This window comes from Rhamphochromis sp. 'chilingali' (genome assembly GCF_963969265.1).
Source record: "Rhamphochromis sp. 'chilingali' genome assembly, chromosome: 14".
NCBI lineage: Eukaryota > Metazoa > Chordata > Actinopteri > Cichliformes > Cichlidae > Rhamphochromis > Rhamphochromis sp. 'chilingali'.
Genome location: NC_137941.1, coordinates 17,351,658 through 17,375,857, shown reverse-complemented (window position 1 = coordinate 17,375,857; position 24,200 = coordinate 17,351,658). Strand labels below are relative to the sequence as shown.

General features: G+C 39.5%; 1 long non-coding RNA gene across 1 annotated transcript in view; it reads left to right on the top strand.

The window, feature by feature from the left end:
- Positions 1–2,093: 2,093 nt before the first annotated feature.
- The window catches only part of LOC308410276, a 48,034-nt gene continuing 25,927 nt past the window's right edge, over positions 2,094–24,200 (top strand). The window contains exons 1-2 of the long non-coding RNA XR_013974150.1: positions 2,094–2,159; positions 4,178–4,300. This is a non-coding gene — a long non-coding RNA (uncharacterized lncRNA). The remainder of the gene's footprint in view (positions 2,160–4,177; positions 4,301–24,200) is intronic.

The following is a 24,200-nucleotide window of genomic DNA, read 5'->3' as shown; positions in this document are numbered from 1 at the left end:
CTCATCAAGCAAAAATACTGTAATTGGTGCTTTTCACCTGTCATTGGGGTGGGAGTGAGAAATGGTAACCTACCCTTCTCCCCCCTTTTGTTAACCAGTATCTGCTCTATTAGCAGTTTATAATGGAGATCAAGAAGTAGTCAGTGGAGAATGAAGACAACTGTCTGCACCCATTCCTAATTGGCTTTATGTTCTGTTTCTGATAAATAACTCACACCGACTATAGAGTCCCGTGGATTTTGTTGCCCTAATAGGGCTCGGTAACTGGATTTACTAACAGATAGTGGGTCAAAAAGGACATAGAGAGCAAAAATGTTAATTAATATCAATAATGGCCAATTATTATTTTGACAGAAGGATCCAAGCTAGCTGTGTGCTCTAATGACTCTGAGCTAACTTGAAGGGAAACACTGGTGAATTAGCATAACTGTGTATGCACACTCCATGGAGGTGCCCAGCAAACATCTGTTATGTTAGAAATTCAAATAGAATTCCTATTAGTAACCCTGGCTGTGGTTGCATAATCAGTCATTCTTCTCTGGCCATTTTGGAGGCGCTAACAATGCCCCTGTGACTGGTGGAACTCCTCCCTCTGGGCTTTCCAATCAAATTTGGCCCCATGTGGACCGGGTCCTAACAACAGACGAGGCAGCGTGGACTTGTGTGGGGAGCTTTGTGCTCTGACAGGAGCTCAATCCACCCATGACACATGACCCAAGAAAGGAAAACTGTTATTTATTGGAATATAGCAGATTCAAGTTAAGGAATTAATGTTAGCTTTTTGACCTCCTGGGATATATCTGCATATTTTCCTATACACTGTGTTTTTACTCACACACATATTATATTTGCATGAATTTTACTGTTAGAAGGATGAATTCTGCTTTAATATTGAATAAACAGGCAGTAAGTTGCTAAGGTGGAATTTATTAAATGATACTGAGAGCAGCTTCTCTGGGATATTGAAAATTTAATATATTCTGCTAAGGAATTGATTTTCTATCTGAAGCAAATAATTAATTCCCATAAGGAGGAGTACGTTATCTCTATCTTATGGGAATTAAACTGCATATTACTGTAATATATGGATGGTAGCGGGAATTTTGTGCTTATAGTTTAAGCCTGTCTTTGTATTCAATAGCAGCTGTTATGAGAATTATGGAATCAAAACCAATAAAGATCAAAGATCGAAGCTTAATATTGGAATTAAATGACAACCAACAAAGAAGAAATACAGTAATCATATGGATTTTATTGTTTTCTCTTGTAAGTCTGCTACAGTGAAAATAAATAGCAATCTGTTAAAATCAGTTTCAATGTACTGCTTTACAATGAAATCACTTTCTGTGTTATTTATTTATTTTTACTTATATTTTTATGCATTTGTTATGCATGGAATTTTAAAATTTTGTAGAAACTCCCATAAACTTCAGTTTAAAAAATAGATAATGTACTGGCAGAAAATTATGTATAATGCTATGTTATACTCTAGTTGAAAGAGTGGACTATTCAGTACAACATTTATCGCTTTAATATATCAGTTATTCAGTTACCTTCTTCTTCAACCAATCCATATTCAAAAATCAAAACCACAATGATTAGTTCAATCTATTGATTTTAGTATACCTATTGTACTTCTTAGTTTGAAATAGCTTTTCATTCATATGCTCCTGTTGTGTTGGACATTCACTATGAGCCTGCATTATCCTACGCTTTATCTTTGTCACCCATTGTGGTTGCTGGATGTGTAAGGGAAAAGGTTGTAATTACTTACGCTTAAGGGTGTAAATTCTTTATATGTCAGGGACATTTTTATCCAACCTTAAATTACCAGCCTCCTTGACAAGATTTGGAACCCTGTTTTGTGCCAGGGTTAATGTCACTGCATTAATGTTTAAAGTAATATTACCCGTCGCTAACTGCAAAATAGTGTGACTGCTGTCATCATCTACAACTCGGTGTGACCTTCTCCTGTATAATCTGAGCATGTAATTCCCTCCAGTGTAATGTCATGTTGGATCAGAGGAGGTACCAGTGTCCTGATCTGAGCAGCACACAGCAGGAGGTGTGGAGAGTCAAATGGACAACCAGAGGTTCCCCTTAAGGGCAAAACTGATGTTGTCTGCATATTCTCCCTTCACTGCGGTGGCCTTTGTGGGGTGAGTTCATAGATCTAAAAATAACTGGGATCAGTTATTGCTTGTGTGCTAAATGAAAGTGCATAATCTGATTTTTTTTTAATTTTTTTTTATTTGAGTAGTTACTTGAAATTACTCCAAAGAGGGGGTTTACATATTTTTTGTTTCAATTTCTGAACATTTAAGTTCAATGATTTTTTTATTTGCTTAGCTGTAGTTTTTTTTTCATATTTGAATTAATATCTGACTCCTAAATGAATGTCTGTTTGTTGCTAAAAACAACATATGTTTGGTGCACAGTGCTGCATCCAACAGATTTGGGTACAGTATACATGACTGGGTGACTCCATGGTTGTATATATGAAATAGCTTCAGCTTTACGCTCCTCTCCATTCCACGGCCTCGGGTGTATAAATTTACTTGATGGTTTTCGTTTCTCTTTCTTAATTCATTGCAGTCGGATTCCTCTTTGATGCAGTTCTGTTGTCCCCCAAACAATTGAAGTGGAGACAATGGAGGCATAATGATAGATCCGTGTACCCACCATCTGTAAGAGCAGCTGCTCCCTTGCATCTGTACAATATGCTGGAGCGGGGAGCCTCAGTAATCTGCATAATAAGGAGAGGGCTTATCTCAGTCTAGTTAATAATCACAAGCAATCGATGCACTTCATTCCCTCACTCTTGACTGATGAAAAAAAGCTGCAAAGTTTTGGTATGTTTGCTGTATCCTCAAGATAGGCAGGGGTCACGGAGTAATGCCAAGCTGTTGATTTTGCCTGCAGCTAGAGATTTAGTCTGCACTCACTTTCATCTTTTCATGAATACCATAATTACAGCAGGACATTCTGAGTTATCATACTGCATCTTCCCTCCTCAGTCCCTTATAGGGTTTGTAGCATTTGTAGCAATGCTGGAGCCCACATCAGATTTGGGTGTATGATTGTAAGTCTGCGATAAACACATAGCTTGTGAAGTGTTGATGAGAGTCATTCTGCAACAGCAGTACTCTTAAAGCAGAAGATTGTCCTTGTAAAACACTAAAAATTCATTTGGAAATTTCACCTGTCTGAAATGGCTTCTTAGATATTACTACCTCTGTGCATGTTGCCACAGACACAACTACAGCAAGTGATATTCCACAGGGCATAAAATCTCAGCTCAAGGATATGTTCGTATCTTGAATTCAGAACAGATAAACAACCTTTGTATACTGAATCTCCTCTATTTTCACCTTTTCTAACTTATCAACTCTGTGCAGATCAGCACAAATATGGCTGTGAATTCTTAAATTTTATTGGAATAAGTGCTTCAAAAACAGCACTATATAAACTACAGGAAATAAAAACAATTCTTATAGTTCCTATTATTCAGCTGGAGGATTTGAAAGTCAATTTTGGCTTGTTGACACTCAAAGAGTGAACAATCTATCCATTGAGCAGGCTTTTCCCCATATATGACATTGGAAAAGTCTCCATGAAATTTAATAAATACCCCCTATTCATTACTCTTGGTAATGGCTCCTAAGCAGGCACCAAATTGATTGGCCAGAAAATATGCAATAGTATCGATCAACAAAGTCTCCCCTTGGTATTCTCTTTTTAAATATGCTCAAATGTGCTCATTAAATTAAGTCTTTTTAATACTCTGCAGTGTGAATAAAATTGAATACACAAAATATGAATATGCTTTAAATCCTTCATGGTTGTTTAAAATAATAGTGGAAAAGGTGGCGATTGAGAGAGGAATACTACATACAAAAGGACAAAAAATAAGGAAAAAACATTGTTTTAAGTTTGTAGGCAAATGTGTTACCAGAGCACTTTCCTTGTGCCATAGCATTGATGCTACAAGTCGTTTGAGCTTTGCTTGTGGGAAGAAACATGAATAGTCCAACTGTTATTCCATTATGTGGTGAGGTGCAATGCCTAACACGCTGGTCCTCTACAGGTGATCAGTTGGACAGAGATCACAACAGCCCCAAAATTTTATTCTCATTGTTCTTAAATCATTTGGTAACCCCCTATGTCCTGTGTATAGGAGCATTGTCATCTTGGATGATACCACTCCAATCAAGATAGAAATCATTCATCCCAGGATAAAGACGATCCATGAAAACAACTTTCTATTGATTTGCAGTGCCTCTTTTCTCAACAAGGGAGGGTGAGTGTCATTCCAGCAAAATGCTCCCCATTGCACTTCAAATTGTTAAGAGTATATATAAGATGCATAAAAAAATTGCCTCCTCCCATGGTTCCTCGATCCTCCTAATTAAGCATGCATGATGTTTCTCTCCCAGCTGCTAGACTGCTGAAATGCACTAGGCAGGTGTATTAAGCCCCCCCAGTGAGGCTCGAGAATGAAACTGGTATATGTAGAAGTGCAGGTGTGACATGTTAGGAGGAGTCCAGGTGCTTATTGAGTTATCAGAGGCAGCCGCTGCACGTTTGATTTATCATCTGGGGCTTGGCAATGCCATGTCTGAGCTTCAATAAATCAGATAACGAAATAAAATGTTCTGAAAATTACCTTCCGGGGCGCCGCAATCGTGATAACTTACATCTAGCACAGAGTTGGATATAGTGTAGCACCTACTGACAGTGCTTATTGAACCTGTATATTGACTCCATACACTAAATCATGAATGCAAAGGTTTTAGCTCTTTGACATGAATGCCATGCTTACCTCTGCATTCTTGAAAGCTTTAAACTCAGAATGAGCCAGCCAGTCTCCATGAGCACATAAAAGGTACCCAGATTTATGGGGAGGTTTTTATCCTAGACTCAGGCACCATCTGATAAACCACCACTCTTTGCTTGAGGCTAAATAATACTCTTTGAGGTCCTGATTTACAATGCTGTGAAGGATCCATTTGTGGTTCAGCTCTGAGGCATGCAACTCTTTGATTGGTCATCCGTAAGCTCAAAATTTGGCCTCAGATCTGCAGCTCACGAGCTTGAGGATTCCTAAATGGACAAATGCATAAATGATGGTAGGTTTTTATTCAGAGTTAATAGATGAAGAGAAATGAACTTTCCAGAGATGTAAAAGGCTCTTAGATTTAACAAAATCCTCCTCAACTCCCTCTGATTGAGGCTAAGACTGTGGCAGCATGCAACCAATCTATTCGGAGCTTTTTAAAAGCAAACTCATTGGGGTATTGGTCTAGTACATAGACTCCTAAGAGATCTGATTAAAGGGAAATCCCTCAATGTTTTACCCTCACCTTCTCCATAATAAATCAGTTGCACATTGCAAATGCCTAAATTCATCTTACTGTGCCTGGCTTGACATTAGGAAGAAAGTCTCCAGTATCAGTGCTCAGAAATACTAATCGTAATTTAGCCAACATTTTTCCATAACTCGAATTGTAGATTTTACGTTGACAAAAAAAAAGGCACTTTATGTTGGGCCATTGTGACCTTCGAGACCTTAACAGGCACTGATACTTTGATACTTTACATCATCTGCAGAGTAAAAAAACATTTCCTCAACATTTTTTTCATTAGATAGTAATCAACATGCAAACATTGCCACATAACGCATAGAAGAACAGACACAAGATTGTGTGTTGACAAGTACTTGTGCATTACAGACTTCTGTAGTTTAGAAACTGTGAATTAATTCAGAGTGAATTAATTTAATTTGAAAAATCTATAATAATAATATCACAAATCATTTAAATAATTACATTTACTTAAAAAGAAGACACAATATTAGGTAACAACTTTTGCTTTTACATTTTAATTAAATAAACAGTTTAACTGCAAATGAAGTTTTGTCTAAACAAATTTCACAAAGGCCCAACCTGTTACTCTCTTAGCCTGAACAGGCCCTAACATTAAAACATTTTACTCGCCAAGATATTTTGAAATTAAATGTGTCTAAACCCTCCCATACCTGCCTTAGTGACCTGCAGCTGTTACACGTCACCAAAAGCAGCAGCAACCTTGACTCGTTTTACAAAAATGAAAACGCTGTCACTGTAGTTCGAACAAATCAAATTTAACTCGTGTTTTTTTTTTCTTTATTTGATGCTTAGGGGGTTGTGAGAGGGTCATGACATTGTTTGGTGATATTTTGACACATTAATTGGACTAAGGGCTTTTTGTCACAGCTGTTGGGAAATTAAGAGGAGATTGAAAGCCCCTGATGTCTTGTAATTACTGTTTCATGTTGTGTAGCCACACTTACCAGAAGCCGTGCTTTCTGATGAATGGGCAGTAAAAGCAACAATAGAGTGTCTATAATGCAAAGGATTTGATCTGGAAATGAGTGCTTTTTGTATCAAAAATTAAGGTCAAGAAAAAAGAAGAAATTTAGTTTGTGTCACGTAAAAATGAATGCAAAGTTATATTTTTATGCTCCGAATAAGCAGCGGTAATGTCAGTAAAATTACGTGGTTAAATCTGGCGTGACCACAATCAAGTATTAGCACAATTAACTACACAATTTTGGCAGTGTAATCGCATGCTTGGCAAAGGAAATGTTCCGCCCAGCGTGTTTCAGGCCATGCTCCACAGAGAAGGAGCGGCATTCAAAACAAACCGCTGTCCCTGATATCAGCTGGTTAATCCTCTGCTTTTAGTGGCTTTATTGGTTCATTCAAGAGAGTCTGTTGACATTCCCCCTGCCCTGTTAAAAGGCGACTGCATCTCAAGTGAAATCTGGAGTGTTCTTTACACAGGCGGGGAGCCCCATGTGGCTCCTGCCTCCCAGTGGGCCCGTGATTTTCCTGCTTTAAGTGTCTACTGTCAACACTAATTTGTCCCACTCCTCCTCCGCCCCCCTCCAGAGAGGGACGCTCTCCTAAAGTTTTAATAAAAGATCAGCTATAACTCCCTGTTTTCTGGGCGTGAGACAAGAGCTTTAAAAGCCACAGAGGCAATAAGATGCCAGGTAATGATTACAAGGCTTGAACAGAAGCAGTTACCAATACCACATACTGTTTTACACAGCACACTGCAAGTGTGTGGTACAGCTTAAGGCTGTCTCCTTTACAGGGTTCATCTACAAATCAGTGATGGAGGCTCAGCGTTATATTATCGGACTTGTAGTTTTTTTTGTTTGTTTGTTTTTAAGGACTACACTGTAATTAAATGACATTGATAAAAAACTTAAACATGGTTTAAAATGCTTAGCGTTGGGTGTGTAGTGGGATGTCTTCCAAACAAAAAATCTTAATCTCAGTGGCATGCCACTTAAATAATTTTTTCCACTTACAATGATCTCAGAAACCAATTCTCCTGTGATGTTTATGTAAGAACTTTGTTAAAAAAAATTTTCCCTTCATTTACTCTGCGTGACTGCACGTGTTTCTCAACACTGTTTACGGCCTAATACAGACTGAAAACGTGTTGTAGCCCAGTAAATCCCTTTGTGCGTTTTCATTTATCCATTTTTCCTCAGGATTAATAAGAGCAACATGATTGCAAATAATAGTTTCTGACATGTTTTTCTTGAATACCATTTCAGGGCCTGATAAAATAAATTGCTCCATTTCATTTATCTGTCTTTGAAGTCTAAAGGAAAATCAATGAAAGAAGTAATTTCTCTCCTGCCATTTAACCAAATTCCCATCTACCTGAATGATAGGTCCCAGGGAAAGCAGTCAGGAGACTTTCTTTTCAATTATCCCTGACTTGTTTACAGAGTGTTTTGTTCACTGGCCTAGATGTGAACATACAAATCTCATATGGGTTTTGCTGTTATTGAGGAAGCTTAATACAATTCCACTTCGAAGGTAGGTAAGAACCATGTAGGAAATTGCTCAATATCTCAGTCGAAGCCCAATTTTCACCGCATTGTTTTGTCGCATGGTGTATTGTAGTGTTATGGTAATGTAATATGCATAATTCATACACCTAGGGCCCCCCTCCTCATTTTTGATTCTGCTGTCCTGCCTGTTCATCTGAAGCTGAATTAATGCTACATTGTCCATTAGGTGGCCATAACACAGGGCAATACTGTCACACGTTGTGGTTAAACTGAAATTCCCTTGAGGCGAACGGTATTTGTTATTTATTTAATTTTTATATACAGTCTACACAGGAATTGTTTTGCAAAACACAGCTTTTCTCATTTTGGGTCAAGACTGATACGTTTTATTCCTGGGTTGAGACAATAATTCTGCGTAGTAATTGAAAATGTTTTTCTTAGCATCCCGAGTCCCGAGAATTTTGCTTTTCTGTGTGTTATCTTTTAGCTTCTACTATTCTCAGGTGAATCAGTGGCTGTGAGAGCACAAAGAGAAAGTGTTAGATGTGGCTTGTTATCCTCTCCAGGGTTCACTTAGAGAGCCCCAGACTACTGCAGTTTTGACCTTCATAAGGCACTGTCTCCCTGCTGGGAACACACACACATACACCAAGCACATCCACTCCACAGCCGGCACTCATTGGGTCATGATGGGGCTAAGCAGCCCCATTAAAGCATGCTCATCTAGGCTGGGATCACGTGCACAAAGCGTAGAGATGGACTCTGGCCAAGAGGTCTTGGTCCTATAGTAGATAGTTCCACAGCACAAGTGTGCCGCACGTAAAGTTGCAGGAAGAAGTTGCGTAGCCATAAGAAACTGCAAATTAATATTATTTTTTCTATTCTGTATCTGTGTCAACTTTTCCTCAGGATACCACTCTTGTGATGTTTCAAGCTGTGCTCAGAGTATTATAAATCCATTTTTTGGACATGCTGTGGTCAGTTTAATGATCATTATGTGGCTCAGATGGAAAAACAAGGGAATAAGGTGAATCAATGATCGATTTTACTGCGTGACTTGATTCATGGCTACTGCTGTGATAAATGGCCATTGTATCGAGCTTGAGGGTAACTGTTTTGAGATAATATTTGTATGTCGTGAAAGAGACCTCATACGATAATACTTTTGCCTTTGCTTTCAGTGTTTCATTAATTGATTAGTCTCAACGGCTCATAGCATCCTATGATGCACTCTGCTGCTCAGGAGAAGATACTATGTTAGCTAATAACTGTAGATTATGCAGCAGTACTGCATAAAGGTAGCTATAAATCATTTTAGATATTTATTATGGAACTGTTGCTGCAGATGTGATGTGCCCACCAAAATCTTTCCACATCCAAGCTTTAAATCCCCAAACTCCATATCACCCCGTGTTTTTCCCCTGTTTTATTTAATTAGTCAAATGAGATACAGAATTGCCTTCCTCACTGTGGTAGCTGTGTAGCTTCTGCGCCAGCTCTGTAAAAACACGGGCATGTACAATATCAAGCAGGGGATCTGTCTTTGATTCTGGCTGATGGGAGGGCGAGCTTCACCTAAAGGTACTGAAGCAAAGAAATAATGGTATACTACACTGCTTGTGAAGAGCAATAGGAGAACGAAGGGGGGTTCACATTAAAAGTGTCTCTCTAGGTAGCTGACATGACGCGACTAGTCAGACGTAAATAATGACAGACGGAAACTATCATGAGGTCTGTGAAGCATCCGCGTGCTGCCATCATTTTCTGTCTAACCTTGCATTGCCAGCAGCTCACCAGCTCTGGAAATCATTTAAAAGGCAGACTAACGATGCTGCCAGACCTAACACCAGTCACAAGGATTTGCATCAGTTCAGATCAGCTAAATAGATTTCTAGTTTAGCCATAGGTGATTTTTTTTTCTTACCACCTAGTGACTTTTGCGTTGATTTACCATCATATAATTTACAATAATTCATGTAAAGTGTGGTTTTTAAGTCTTATAATTTTAAAGGGTTTTAAAAGAAAGATGCGGCTAGTGTGGCTTTTACTGTTATATGAATGTTTACCAAACTACTGCTGATGAGGAAAATTGGATTCATTTTTCTTTTTAAGTGGATATGTCACTTTTCTAGTGAGGCTAAAATGATGATGCAAGGGGACTAAAAGTTAATATCAATTCACTGAATGACGTGGTGCTTCCATGGGCTGGCTTTTTAATTAGATTTAGCTCATATGACATGCAGTACCTGTAAATCAAATTTAGATCTGATAACATGAAGGTTCAATTGAGAAAGATGACCTAATTCTAAAATGTTTATTTTTCTGCTGCATTGGAAGAGACAAGGCGAGTGAAAGGCTTTTCTGTGGAAAATAGCTTTCCTATGCTGCTCTCTGTCTGTAATACCTTTATAGTGTTTTTATATTCCTGATTAGGTCATCTATTTGTAGCTTCAGCCAGTAAGCACATGGCCATATTTCATGCAAAGAGTATGTGTGAGATATGTTGCATTTAAATGATATAAAAAATAATTTGAATATCAGTGTACACTCTCATTTATTGTTCCAGTTAACTGGTTCCTTACTGTGGGACAATAACAATGCAAAACAGGAGACCATTCTGCTATATAATTAAAATCATCTTTGGGGACATGTTTTTGCTCTGCAGATTTGAAACTTAAAAATTGGCACAGTGTTGTATTTGCATAATACACAATGAGTCCCACTCAACAAATTTATTAGTCTAGATCCTCAAAAAGCCATGGCAAAGCAACTTTCATTCTATAATTGGCATCTTGTGGTTTGCTTTCCTGAGGAGAAAGTGAATTGTATATGCTTTTATAATAAATAGCATATTTAAGCACCCAGGAAATCACTGCAAGACATCCATCCTACACGGTTTCATTTATTCTAGTGTGTTTAATTAAAGCTGGGAAACTATAAGCAATGTGTCTGAACGGTGTCTAATGTCTAAGACTGGTTATTAGATATTAAATTGATGCATAATTCAGGCAATTAAGAAAGTAATCACACAAAGTAATGTAATGGAAGTTAATTATTACTGCATAAGCAAACAGTTCATCAATGCTAGTTAACGCTGCGACTGCATCCCTAATATGCTCACCAAGCACGGAAATTCCTCTCCCTCAATGTTTTGATGTGCTGATTAAACATTGTGGAGGCAGATTATTTGAGACAGGAAGTGGGTCTCTCACCTCTGCTTTTCTTGAGTGGCAGGATTTATTGTTCTATCTATCTATCTATCTATCTATCTATCTATCTATCTATCTATCTATCTATCTATCTATCTATCTATCTATCTATCTATCTATCTATCTATCTATCTATCTATCTATCTATCTATCTATCTATCTATCTATCTATCTATCTATCTATCTATCTATCTATCTATCTATCTATCTATCTATCTATCTATCTATCTATCTATGCTGCATGCATGTTGCCTTATGTGTGTACAGGACAGCTCAGTGACAACACAGCCCTTTCCTCTGTGGGTTCAAAGATCCAAAATCACGTAAAACTAACAATTGGCCAGCCAGACGTGCTCGCTTTCTCTCTCTCTTTTGAAGACATCCGATAAAACAAGACCTTCCAGCCTCGGGTTGTTTTCCTGAGTAAACATGCGTGTCACTGTTGACCTTTCCCGGGGTCAGGCTGCTTTTATATTGGCTGACATGTTTCCAACTTAATAGAACTGTTTAGCGCAGATCCCTTGGGCCCCTATATTTATTAAGCTGCAATGAGTTGCATCTGTCTGGTTGAATCAAGAGGACCAATCAACCGAGGTCAGACACATAGTAACAGAGAAATATAGACATGTAGCTACACACTGATGCATGCTTTTTATGGACACACACATGTATGCAAGCACGCACGCACGCACGCACGCATACACATGTAAACGTGTAGACAGATGCACGTTCGCATGTGTGCGTGTGGACAGTTATTAACAGCTTTTTTTATGCACTTACACAACTATTGTGTTAATTTTAGTCTCCCTTTATTTTTTTATTACTTTATGTGTAGCACTGTGTATATGTAGTAGTATATCATGAGGGATTGCAGCATGGGGTCCATTGTAACTCTCTTTTGTCTTGTTTTGTAAGCAGTTTCTGAGGTGTATTGATTTATCTTTGTTCAGCCATTGTACAACATCCCATAATGCCGGTCATTTTCTTAGACTGATTTTAAGCCCCTGTCTGGTAATCAGGGATAATTGTCAATTATCACAAGGAACCATCAGATCAATTACTGCGAAATCAATGCAGCCACTTGGCTTGTACTGCCTCTTGTCTTCCAGCAGAACTACCACCTGGAATCGTAAAGAAGCCTGTAAATCTAAACATGCATATAAAACAACTAAAAAAGTTTCTAGCATTGTTTTGTGTGTGTGAATGTGTGTGTGAATGGGTGAATGACTGAATGTAGTGTGAAGCGCTTTGGGGTCCTTAGGGACTAGAAAAGCGCTATACAAATGCAGGCCATTTACCATTTTACCATTTGTGATGCTGGAGCATCAGTGGCAGGTAGTGTTTTACAGTCATGTCTCTGAAATGGGGAGGCACCAGATGCACTTCTCACTGCTGTTGTTTTATCGCATCTAATGGAGACAAAACTATTGTTACCTCTTAAACTGAAGGCTGTGTATTATATCTTTTCCTTTTTATGAGCAAGCCTGAGAGAGCCTCTATCGCTGGTGGATGAGATGACTTTTGTGATGAAAGTTAATGTTGGGGAGTCCTGATGTCCTTATTTTCCTCTCAGAGGCAAGATTCCACTTTCACCTCATGAAGGAAAGACGCTATCCGCTGAATGGCTTCCTCCGTGTAGGGAAACAAATGTGCTGCCGTAATGGAATAGCCCGGTCAGCAGCCTAATGTATTATCTCCTCCTCAACATATTTATTTACACTCAACTACTCCACAAATTGTCTTGTCATCTTAATGGGTGAGGATTAATCTGTTGCCATGCTGGCTTAGGTGAATGAAAGAGATTGACTTTTTTCAAACTTTGTGGGCTTATAGGGCAAGTTAACACTTTAATGGCCAGGTTTTGACATGCTATACAGTGTGCTTAGTTCCCTTTTGTTGTTTCTGTTTGATCCACACACAAGCATCCCTCATACACTTCATAGTAAATAGCCTGGTGTATGTTAAACTACAATTAGCACAGAATAACAAATGGAAGACTTGCAGTATATAGACTTAATGCTTTTTTCATTGTAACCATAAAGTGTGTTGTTCAAGGACAAACCTTATGATTCACCAGTGAGGAAGGACAGGCTTTATAAAGACAAATGGTAAGGTCATCATTAAATCTATTGCAGTATCTGTAAGGTTTATTACAGAGCATATTGTGTCTACATATTAGATATTGAATCCTTGTTTAAGACGGGGGCCCAAATCATGCTGTCCATTTCGATACATGTCAATTGTACAATAATCATTTTCAGTGAATTTAACAGAGATTGTCATTTACCAAGTGTCCAGACTGCTCATATTTCATCCCCACCTGAAAGAGGCTGCCATTGAGTATAATCACATACACACCTACTGCATCAGACCAAGAGAAAACAGAGTGTGCACTTTGTGCACAGCTATTTATATCAATAAGTCCCGTGCTGAGAGGCACAAAATGAGCGTTTAAGCTCCAGGGCCCAGAGAGCTCAGTAGCAGGTGGGCAGGCTGCTTTGAGGTGCCTGGGCGGAGGGGGTATTCACTCCTTTACAGGTGTTGCCCATCTCTCTGTGAGTCCACGGTTCTGGGAAGGTTTAGGTTTGGGGAGGGAGTGGGACAGCTGGAGCAGGAGGCGTTGGGGAGATAGAGAAAGAGCCTCTTCACACTGTCGGGGCCTCCGCAGGTCAGTGCCTCTACCCAAAGGGACGGCAGAGCGAAACGCCATCAATTCACAAACAAAGGAGCCACTTCACCTGCCACAAAGGAAACATATGTGATAGAGCTGACTCCCGAGCCGCAGCTCACTTTAACATGTCAGCCTCTCCTAATTAGCTTTGTTAACTCCCTCTGCTGTCTGCCCAACTGAGGCCTCTCCCAGTCACATGTGGGCTTTGTGTTTACAAGGGCAAATGCTCGGGCTCACCCCTGAAACAAACATTTTTCTTTTAGCTTGATATATTGGATTGTATAATCATTCCTAAAATGAGAATTATCTTGCAGACGACCCCCTAAACAACTACTCTATTATATATGGATTCTATTGATGCAGTATTGATATATTGATTTCTTCAGGGCAAACAAGCAAAACCTTATAGTCCTTTTAATGTTTTACTACAGTGCTTTCCTTCATTGTGTGTGTGAGTGTGCATGTGTTTGTGTGTGTGAGACGAGATACTTTAGATGAAAACAGCTGCCCCTCAATCTTTATCGGGATGTTTTGGAGTCATTACAGGCCAGTCTTCAGACTGTGGTCTGCCATGCGTTACATGTTGCAGTCCACACTGAGCCTCATGTGACCCCTGCTGCTTACCCACTGGCAGTGCAATTTAACCAGGCTGATGACATGCAGCATGACATCCCTTAGAGAAGCGTCCCACTCGCAGCCGTAGTGGGGGTGCGAGTGAATCTTAGGAACCCTTGCTGACCTCTCTGGAACACAAATAAAAATGGTCTTTGATTTAAGGGGAATATTGTTTGGTTCATGTAATTTTTCACACTGAAGCCATGCATAGCAGATATCCCCTTTTAAAAAATGCTTGTACAGACAGAATGAAACTGCATCCTTCCTTTCACTAAGTTGAGGAAGTTTCAGCTTAATGAAATGAAGGGGGCATCCTGTATACATACAGCAGATCGTGCTGTGAATGAATCTTATTATCATAAGTCAACCTCAGTTTGAATTCAGCCATAACTAGATGTCTCGGGCCTGAACACTAGGTGGGTCTGACAACTGACACGGCTGAAATATTTATAGCTTTCGTGATGTTTACAATTTGCTCCACTCTGTTTACCTCCAAACAGTGGTGGTAGATTTCTTTTGGTATAAAAAAGGACACCGCAAGCCTAGATGTTTGGACTTGAATTGAATCCTTGCTTAATAATTACTAAAATGACAATTCCTTAATTACAAATGGATATTACTGGATTATATGAACATAGCTTTCATGTTTGTTGCAGTACATTAAGAGGATTCCTCTGGACTTGTGAAACTCAGTCTCTGGCTCTGCTGGCTGCTACATAGTCCAGCACTTGAGAAGCACCCGGCCCAGAGCTGTGTGACTGCTGCTGACTGAGTGTCATGATCCCAAGATCTCTGCTTTCTCTTTGACAGGAAGGTTTGAAATTCTTGGGTTAAAAGTTCTCTGAGATTATATCTCAGAAGGCTTTTGTGATGATGGTTCATGACAGGTATTGCTTTCAAGTGGGTGAAGGAATACTACTGAATGTCTTTACTGCAGAGAACTTCAAAGAACTACATCAGTTGAATATATTATTAGTAAACAATACATGTTATTCAGTTTCTCTTTTACTTTTTATTTTATTTTAAAGCATGATTGGACTGGTGTATTGATTAAAATTGAAGTTTACATTTGCTTAAACCCATTTCCTGACTTCACTCAGTAAAATCAGTGTTTACATAAATTTCAGGTCTTCTGAGAAGTGTTTTTCTTCTCAGCAATAAAGATTATTGTGCTCCTAAGAGATGAGCCACTAAGTAAATTATTTCTCCATGGATCCAAAAATAATAGGCATTACTGTGACCTAATGCACTGCAACTGCATTTGTCTCACACTGCTTATATTATTTATCACTCAGGTATGTATTCATTAATATGCATGCTTATATATAGTAATGTTCTATATCACGATTGCAGAAGCTGAGGGTCTTGCTAGAGAAATGTAATTAAATACATTTATTTTACAGATTATTTGGAGGTTTTTTTAAACTGTGCTTTTCTGCAGTCAAATCCATTTTATAAAGAGTAAAAATAAGAATATTTACCAAGCAAATGTGTATCAAAATATGGCATTATTCTCTGATAGGTGAAGCATACTTACTTTGACATGCCTCAGCAACCCAATGTATTCTACACACTCACTGCCAGCCATGACAGCAGGCTGCTTTTTGTTCTTTTTCTCCTTTTTCCTGAACACTTAGAATAAAAATCAGAAGTACTGTTGTGGAGGAATACCAAGGTAACAGTCTGGAGATGTCTGGCCAAAAGGGATTTGTCCCTCTCGGTACAAGGCAGGGGATGGTGTGCCCTACTATTTTGCATTTCTGAATTGCTTAGCTGCCCAAGCATGCTTTATGTGGGCCGGGCTCCTGAAGTGTGTCATAGCATCCTATGACCGCTGTATGGGAGGCTTGCTGTTGGACTTTACCCAACAAATATGGATTATGTTAAAGCGGGCTGTGAATTGACGAGGATATGCTAATATGTCCCAGATGGGTATGTGAGAAGCGGACGGCGGGGACATGCAGACAGTATATAGCAGAGGCAGTGTTTGGCAGGTCCATCATTCCGTCATTAAAGGCCACATTATTACTTACAACAAGGCTTGCATGACAATTGCCGGAATAAATGCAGTCCCTCTGAGAGCACCCTGTTGTGCCCTTCAATTCCTCTTTGCGTTTCTTTTTTTTTTTTTTCTTTTTTTTTTTCCTGTTGTTTTCTTCATCCTTGCAAATCTCCTCTCAGCTGCTGATGCTGTGGATCCCGGTGCTGTGTAAGGGGGTTTGTGCTTACCTTGTTCAAACATCAATAAGACAGGCTATTACTAGCTGAGGCCATTCATTAATATAATGAGATGGTTTTTGCTTTAATTGATAACCGATTTGTGTTGATGAGGCATTATGCACTTGTGGATACAATATTTTTGTGTATTTTTTCAAGTTGAACCGAAGCACCTGCATATTTGTTTTAGAGAGGCAGCACTCCTTTGGAGCCATTATTCTGTTGTACCACTGGGCTACCAATGAGCTGTCCCCTCTGCATTATTATTGAACTAAGGTATTAGGTTTTCAGCTGCACAAGCAGAAAGATAATGGTGGCTTATGTGTAAGTACACTTTTGGGACAGTCTTTGTGCTTTTGATATAAGCAACCACCTAAATGACAAGATTAAAGAAAGCAGTTAAATGATAAAAAAATAATAATAATAACGCTGTAGTTTACTGCTGAGATTTTCACAGGATTCATTGTAAAATTTTTCACTGAACAGGAGACAGAGGTTTAACTTAACAGTTTAACAGTTTGACTTTCTAATAAGCCTAAGTTACAGTGACAATTTTCAGCATCCACACAGAGATTAAATGTTTAACTTTATCTACTTTTTATAATTTAGTAATTAGTAAGTAAAAATACCAAAAATATCATGTCTTCCAGCTTCTCAAATGTAAAGAGTTTTTTAGTAAACCAACGCACTGACACAAAAGATGTGATGACTTTGCATCAAACGCAGTTGAAATTTATCAAATTTTATAGACTGAAAGCTGAACAGAAAACATTTGTTAGTTGTCTTCTTATTTCTCTAAAATGTTTTTTTTTTCATGCACTTTTTGACAAAACACACACAGATTTAATCTTTTATTAATCGACAGTATTTTTTTGTGCACCACAAGCCTGTGTAAAGATGTACTTTGGTGGGAAGCAAATGACTGCAGACAGCACATCCAAGTACATCAAGGATTATCACCACAAAAATTACAGAATTAAAGATGTCAAGACTGGCTTTGAACCTCCCTCTGGAGACATAGCTAGGTGGGTAGAGAATGAGGGGCTGGTTAGGGGGTGTTGACATTTGTTATACACTTCTACATGTTGTATTTGCTGGGGGCATTGTTAGCACACACCGCCTCCAGCATAGGATTTAGGCAGGCCCCCAGCAGATGCAGACTGCCCTGCACACACACACACACACACACACACACACACACACACACACACACACACACACACACACACACACACACACACACACACACACACACACAGACACGGTCTCTACCACCACCTCACCCCTGGAAGATGAAGAATAGATGCCCTGGGGCAATTCAGCTAGTGTGGATCAGTTCAGATGAGGCACATTAAGTGGCTAGTGATAAATTTGGCATGACAATTGCAAACACCATCGCTTTTGTCTGTAATTAATTCCAGTGGTGCCTGAGGCCTTCCCTGTGTTACTACTGGTGTGGGCCAGCAGTGCTTTCCTAACGAGGGCACATTACAGCCAGGATTATAGCCCAGATAAAGGTGCTCTTAGAGGGAGGTTAGTGAGATGTATTTCTGTGTTGTTAAGTTAAGCGAAGATCTGGAAGTAATTTTTTGAATGCCTTGTGCAGGAACAGAAACAGTAGCACGAAGCTGGAATCAAACAGCAGTGGTCGTTAGCTGTTCACTTACTTTCAACTTCATGCACTCTTAAAAGCAACCTATGCATAATAATAAAAGGTAAACCAATATGATAATTTAAACCCTTCCTAAATCCAGTCTGAGTCTAATAAGGAATGATTTGCAGCGCAGTAAGTTTCACAATACTGGTTTAGAATTTTTAGTACAGGCATCTTACTTAAAGGCTGAAATGATGAATAGGCACAGAGCAGTGGAAATTATGACTCCACAGATTGCACCTTTAATATTTGGTCCAATGGGTCCCACAACTCAGTTATTTTCATTCAGTGGTAATGTGGATGCATTAATTAACGGCTTGTACTTCTGAGTAGTTTTATTACAGCTAATGTCCCTCATTAAGTGAAATATAGTTACTGAAGGACATAAAAGAATCCCTCAGCAGCACCATTAATCTTGATTTCACTTGTGAGAGCACTTGGATATCTTCTGTAACTTGCTCTGCAACGTGGTATCTCTTGTCGTGGCTCAGGCAGTCTCGTGTGTTTACCATCTCCTCTGTTGCCTCCAGCAGAGGGGAAGCTGAACACACCACCAATCTGTGTCATTACTCTGTCATTGCATCAAATCACATGATTAGCTTCATGGGGCAGTGGAGGAGGCCCGGTTGGAGCGGCTGGCCGTTACAGTCCCTGGGTAATGGTCCGGTGGCACTGTGATGGAGGGTTGTGTGCTGTCCCCCATGCAGGGCCAAGGATGCACCATCATTCAGCCTGCTGGAGATGGCCTCAGGGTGAATCGTCTTCTTTACTGCTCAGTCCTTTCACTTATGTTATGACTGTAGCAGTGCAGTTTCCTTCTAAAAAATACTGTTTTGGGGTAACAGTTCTTTTCTTGGACATGCTATCGTAAATAAAGGAACAGAGCTGTTTGGAAATGGCTGATACTTTGAATCATTTGCTTGGATCTGCTACATCTGTGCATAGAAAGGCTTTCCAGTTGATGTTAAAATAAATTACGAAACCATTAAATGGGATAAGTGGTAACCTATGTAGGAGTACCTAACAGGGCTAGGTGCCTCTGTGGAAGGCCAATCCGACAGTTTGTCGATGCAGCCTTTTATAATGCAAAGGCTTATAATTATCTCACGCACGCTCATTTCACACTGACATATCGCTTTCCTAAATGTCAGTAGGAACAGCCAATGCACTTCTCTTCCCCCAACTCAAGAGAGCCTTCTCTGCACCCTGCACACAGCCATGATGATGGCAGTGCTTTAGCCCTGAACGTGTAGTCCTCCGCCAGGGAATAGCAGTTCAGGCATCACCGATCGTTGACCTGGCTATTGTTGTTTGTGATACTTACTGGTAAACTTTTGCAATCAATACAACATCAGCAAGCAGAACCCCTGGGAATGAAAACCTGAAACAGCGCACTTAATCTTGGAGCCGGCCCCTGCTCCCTGCTCTGCCGCTAAACTAGGTAGTTGGCCTACTTGATGCGGCATTATTGCCGCAGAGGTCAGATGTGAGCTGTCTTGCACAGCGCCTGATGAATGGCTGTTTTTGATAAAGCGCCTCTCCCATCCAACAAGAGACATTTAATAATGATGGACCATAACTGCACACAAAAAAATCCTTGTAGAAGGAAGAAAAAAAAATCCCCTCCTGCCTACCTTTCCCCATATCAGACAGCAGCTAGCTATAGTCAGTGCACTTCTGGGCTTTGATATAAAGTACTGCAGAAATGTGGAGTTTACAGTCTCTGTTCAGTGGAATTTGCATGGGCAGCTGTGCACAGATACACAGCAAAATATCTGTTTTAATTGACTATATATATTTACTATTTTTTAAATAGTACAAAAATAAATTGTGAATCATTTATTCGCTTAAATGTTAAAATTAAACTAAGCTTTTATTTGATTGTATTTTATTGCAGATATACCGACTTAATTGGGAATTAATATGCATTGTACTAAAAAATATCAGTGTGCAGTGCCACAGAAAAGTATGGGCGTATGCACTGTTTTACTTTGGAAACAAAGCTCACAAAGCTAACAATGTTAAGTGCTAGCATTATATCCACAGTCATGCAATTTAGCATCCACTCAGACTGTAGGATCCTCCTCTCAGCACTCATCTCTAGAGGCACACATAGGATAATTGAATGTCTTTTAAACTGTGGATGATCATAGCTCAGTGGTCAAGGTAACAGCTAGCAATTTTGCAATCTGCCATTGTGATGAGCAATCAAATCAAATTTAAGTGTCTCCAAATAAAATGCACACCTTTTAAATGAGTATAGTTATGAAAGTATACAGCGAAATTAAATGCCATTCTCCAGAAAACAAAGCCCAAAGCGCTGTGACAGTTTTGACATAGACAATGCCTTTAGTGACAGGAATAACAAATTAATTGGAACCATAACACATTCTCTCTAAAGGTGAGGTAAACACACCTGACTGTGTATTTTTCACCATCAGTTAAATCTCAATTGAATCTAAAAATAAACCCCAAGACATTGAACAGTTTAATGGATTTTGACGTCTCTGCATTATGCTGTCACTCCAGTATAAATGAATCATAACTTTGCTCTGCACCAAGGAATTACCATGCATTTTGAGAAAATGCATTGTGCGCCAAGCTGTGAATTATGATGCAAGATCAAAATAAATGTGTAATGACTCTGGAGATGCCCAGAATAATTTATTGGGTGGAGATAGTTCCATATTGAAAAGAGAGCCTAAGTGGGATACAGAAGCACTGTGCACTGACACTGCCCCGAATGTGTTTGAATTCTGAAATGTCAGCGTTAGATAGGCAAAGAATCTAGCCTGTTTACTGAAGCTTGGTAAATGAGGGCTTCATTTGAGATGCAGCAGTATTCAATTATATGGTTATTTATTGATCAGAAACAATATATGTCTGTCTGCCACATGTAAGGATGAATTCAGAAGATAAAAAGAAAGTGTCAGTGAAATTGGCCGATGAAGGATTGCATTTGATCTGGGTGGGAATTCAAGAATGGAGACAGAATACCCTGGTGTTAAAAATGGGCAAGGAGTGTATTTGCAATTAAAGTTTTCAACAAAGAACTGTCAAGTGGGATTTAAAATGAGAAAGAAAAAACGCATAACAATACCAAAATAAACCAGCGGGAAAACTTTCTAAGAAGAAAAAAAAATACTATCCATCTACTATAATCCGTGTTTACTTTATTGTAGAAGTAAAAAAGAAAATGTTTGTGTTTTTTTAAATTAACAGATCGTTTAAATTAGCTCAGGCTTAATTTTCCCACTTTGTCATCAGTTTTATTACTAACTAACATTTTTTTTATTTGCTAAATACCCCTGTTAATATCAGAATACCACCTTCCAACTAAAAAAAAAAAAACTGATCAATTTTTAAAGCAGTTGCAACTCAATATTTCTTTCATTCTCCACCCTTTGCTTTCCTTTCTTTTGCTGTTTGATGATCAAGAAAAAAGTTATGAAACAATTCATGGAGAAAACCCTCTGCATATTAATCTATGATTATGTTTTATTAGCGGCAATAATAATGACAATAATAATAATAATTCAAAATAATAATCATCAAGAGAAAAATGAACTAAACACCTTGTGAGGGTCATCTTTGACTGTCCGTGGCCAACCCGTTCTCACTCCCAAAGCGTAACATTTTACGCTAGGTGACAAATCGTCACCATATTACGTTTTCGGCTACCCACCACGTTCCTAAATGACGACCTCGGAAAAAAGAGGACATATGAGAACCGTCTGGACTGAATCTACACATGTTCGCTCTTTTTCTTCAAATCGCTTAGAAACACGCTATTTAACATCATTAAAGACCTGGTTAAGGTCAGGAATAAGGTTATGGTTAGGGCTAGGGATAAGGTTAGGTTTAGGGCTGGAATACAGGGCTGGAACGTCTATTACCGCGGGAGTGTCATTAACTGGATTTCAGCCATAACCCGCTGCGTACCATAAGAACGCCGAAGGTCTCCTTTCGCGTTCCCCAGGAACGCCGCGGGACGTGACAAAACGTCGACATGTTATGCCTCGGGAGTGAGAACGCTCTGCCGTGGCACTGGGCCATCCCAGAGCTTTTTGTCGAATAAACTGTGAAACTTTACATCCTCTGCCCCTCTGTTAGCTCATTTACAGGGCTCAGCTGAAGTGTGCTGGGGTGTGTGATGCACCAGCGCACTCACTTTACATCCCCACTGTAAACACTGTCTATTATTCACAACACTGTCCTCCAGAGAGATGGATCCCGGTGAGGCCTCTCTGAATATGGAACACCAGCTATTGTGCTTACCTGCTGCCCCATATCAGCGTGGCCCACAGTGGCCCTTAGATGGTTCTCGTTCAGATCTCTTTAGCTGGGCTGGAGGGTAATCCCTGGGCAGCCAGGGCTTCTCTGTTGTCTCCTGGTTGTTTTCTGTGTAGTTCATAAATTATAGATGGGCCATGTCGAGGGCCATCATGCTGCCTGATCCCTGCCTGTGCTGACAGCTGTATGATGCGCACTGAGTGCAGCAGATTGGGAGCTCAGAGTTTCATCAATAAATATCACTCTGACCCTCACACTTGGCCTCGTGTCAGCGGTCAAGGTAATGGCTTTTTATTATCGTGAAGGGCAGCCCAGCGTGGGGTAGTCTTAAGGTTGCTCGTCCATCTCAGGTTTGGAGATGCAGCAAAGACAGACAGAGAGGGAGAGAGAGGAGAAGAGTTGCTAGCCTGAAGTTAAATGGACTGGGTTGTTATCGTGTGAAGCCCGAGGATAAGTGTGGATGCGTTGTGTGGTTCACTGTGAACAGTGGGGAGCTTTTTGTGTGATGCTCTAGAGGAAATAGTGATTTTCATGGACACATTATTGGATTAAATTAACCTTATTAACCAGCTGTGATGAATTCTATTGAACTAACAGCTTCACACACATCTTCAAAGAAATCGTGTGTGTGTGTGTGTGTGTGTGTGTGTAATAGTGTGCAGCCCGTTCTGCTTTTAGTGTGTTTGTGTTTGATTGTGGAGCCTATCTGTCTATGTGTGCGTTAGCTGATGGTTACCTCTAACTGCCTGGCTTATGGATGACAGGGCTTGAAATGCCATGATTGTGTACTGAAAGCTCAGGCAGCTGTACATGCTGCATGATGTCTTCAGAATACAGGTTTTTAGACAAAACAATATAGAACAGAACATCATTTTGTCTAAAGTTCATTCATCAAAAAAGCTGCATATTTTGAAAAGGGTAAAAGCCACACACAGCCCTGTCAGGGAAGCGCAAAGGCTAGATACTATAGATTACCTTAATCCCCTGCCAGATATAAAAAGGATAATTACATATTTGTGGTGGAGGCTGTGTGGTGAAAAAATCAATACAGCCTTTTTTGTATGACACTTCATTAGTGTGAAAAAATCTTGGAGCTGAGAAGAACTGCACTGCAATTAAATGGTTCTGCTACCTTAGACTTTGTAATGGCTCTATATTATTATCCAGTTTATTTGAAATAGTGGTTGCACTTGTGGAGTAATTGGAAACCATTGATTATGTACTTTTATGTCTACACTCTTGCACATCATTATGGAGAGAAGCAATAGTTAGTTAGCCTCTCTAATGAAGCACTAATTGCACTAAGTAGGTTAAGATGTTAGTCAAACTGCACTCAACTGAAATCACAACACAAAGACTTCCAATTAATCTGCATACTCCGACAACCAGATGTTGTTTTGGACTGCATATCTTGCAGATTTTATTTGCTTTGTGTCTGATCCTGTTGCGTAAATAGAAATTGTATTTGTATCAGTCCATTGGCAGCAGATGGAATTGATTGGAAAACGGGGAGATAAGGGGTGGCTGGAGGAAAAAAAAAACTAAGGTGACGGGATATAAAGTGGCCGCTTTGCTGCCGTTTTCAAGAGGAGTACCATTTGTAATGTAGATTTCCTTCTGATAATGTCAGCGGTGTAACCCTGGCTGGTAATTGTACAGGAGTGTCTGTTAACTCATATCACTGTG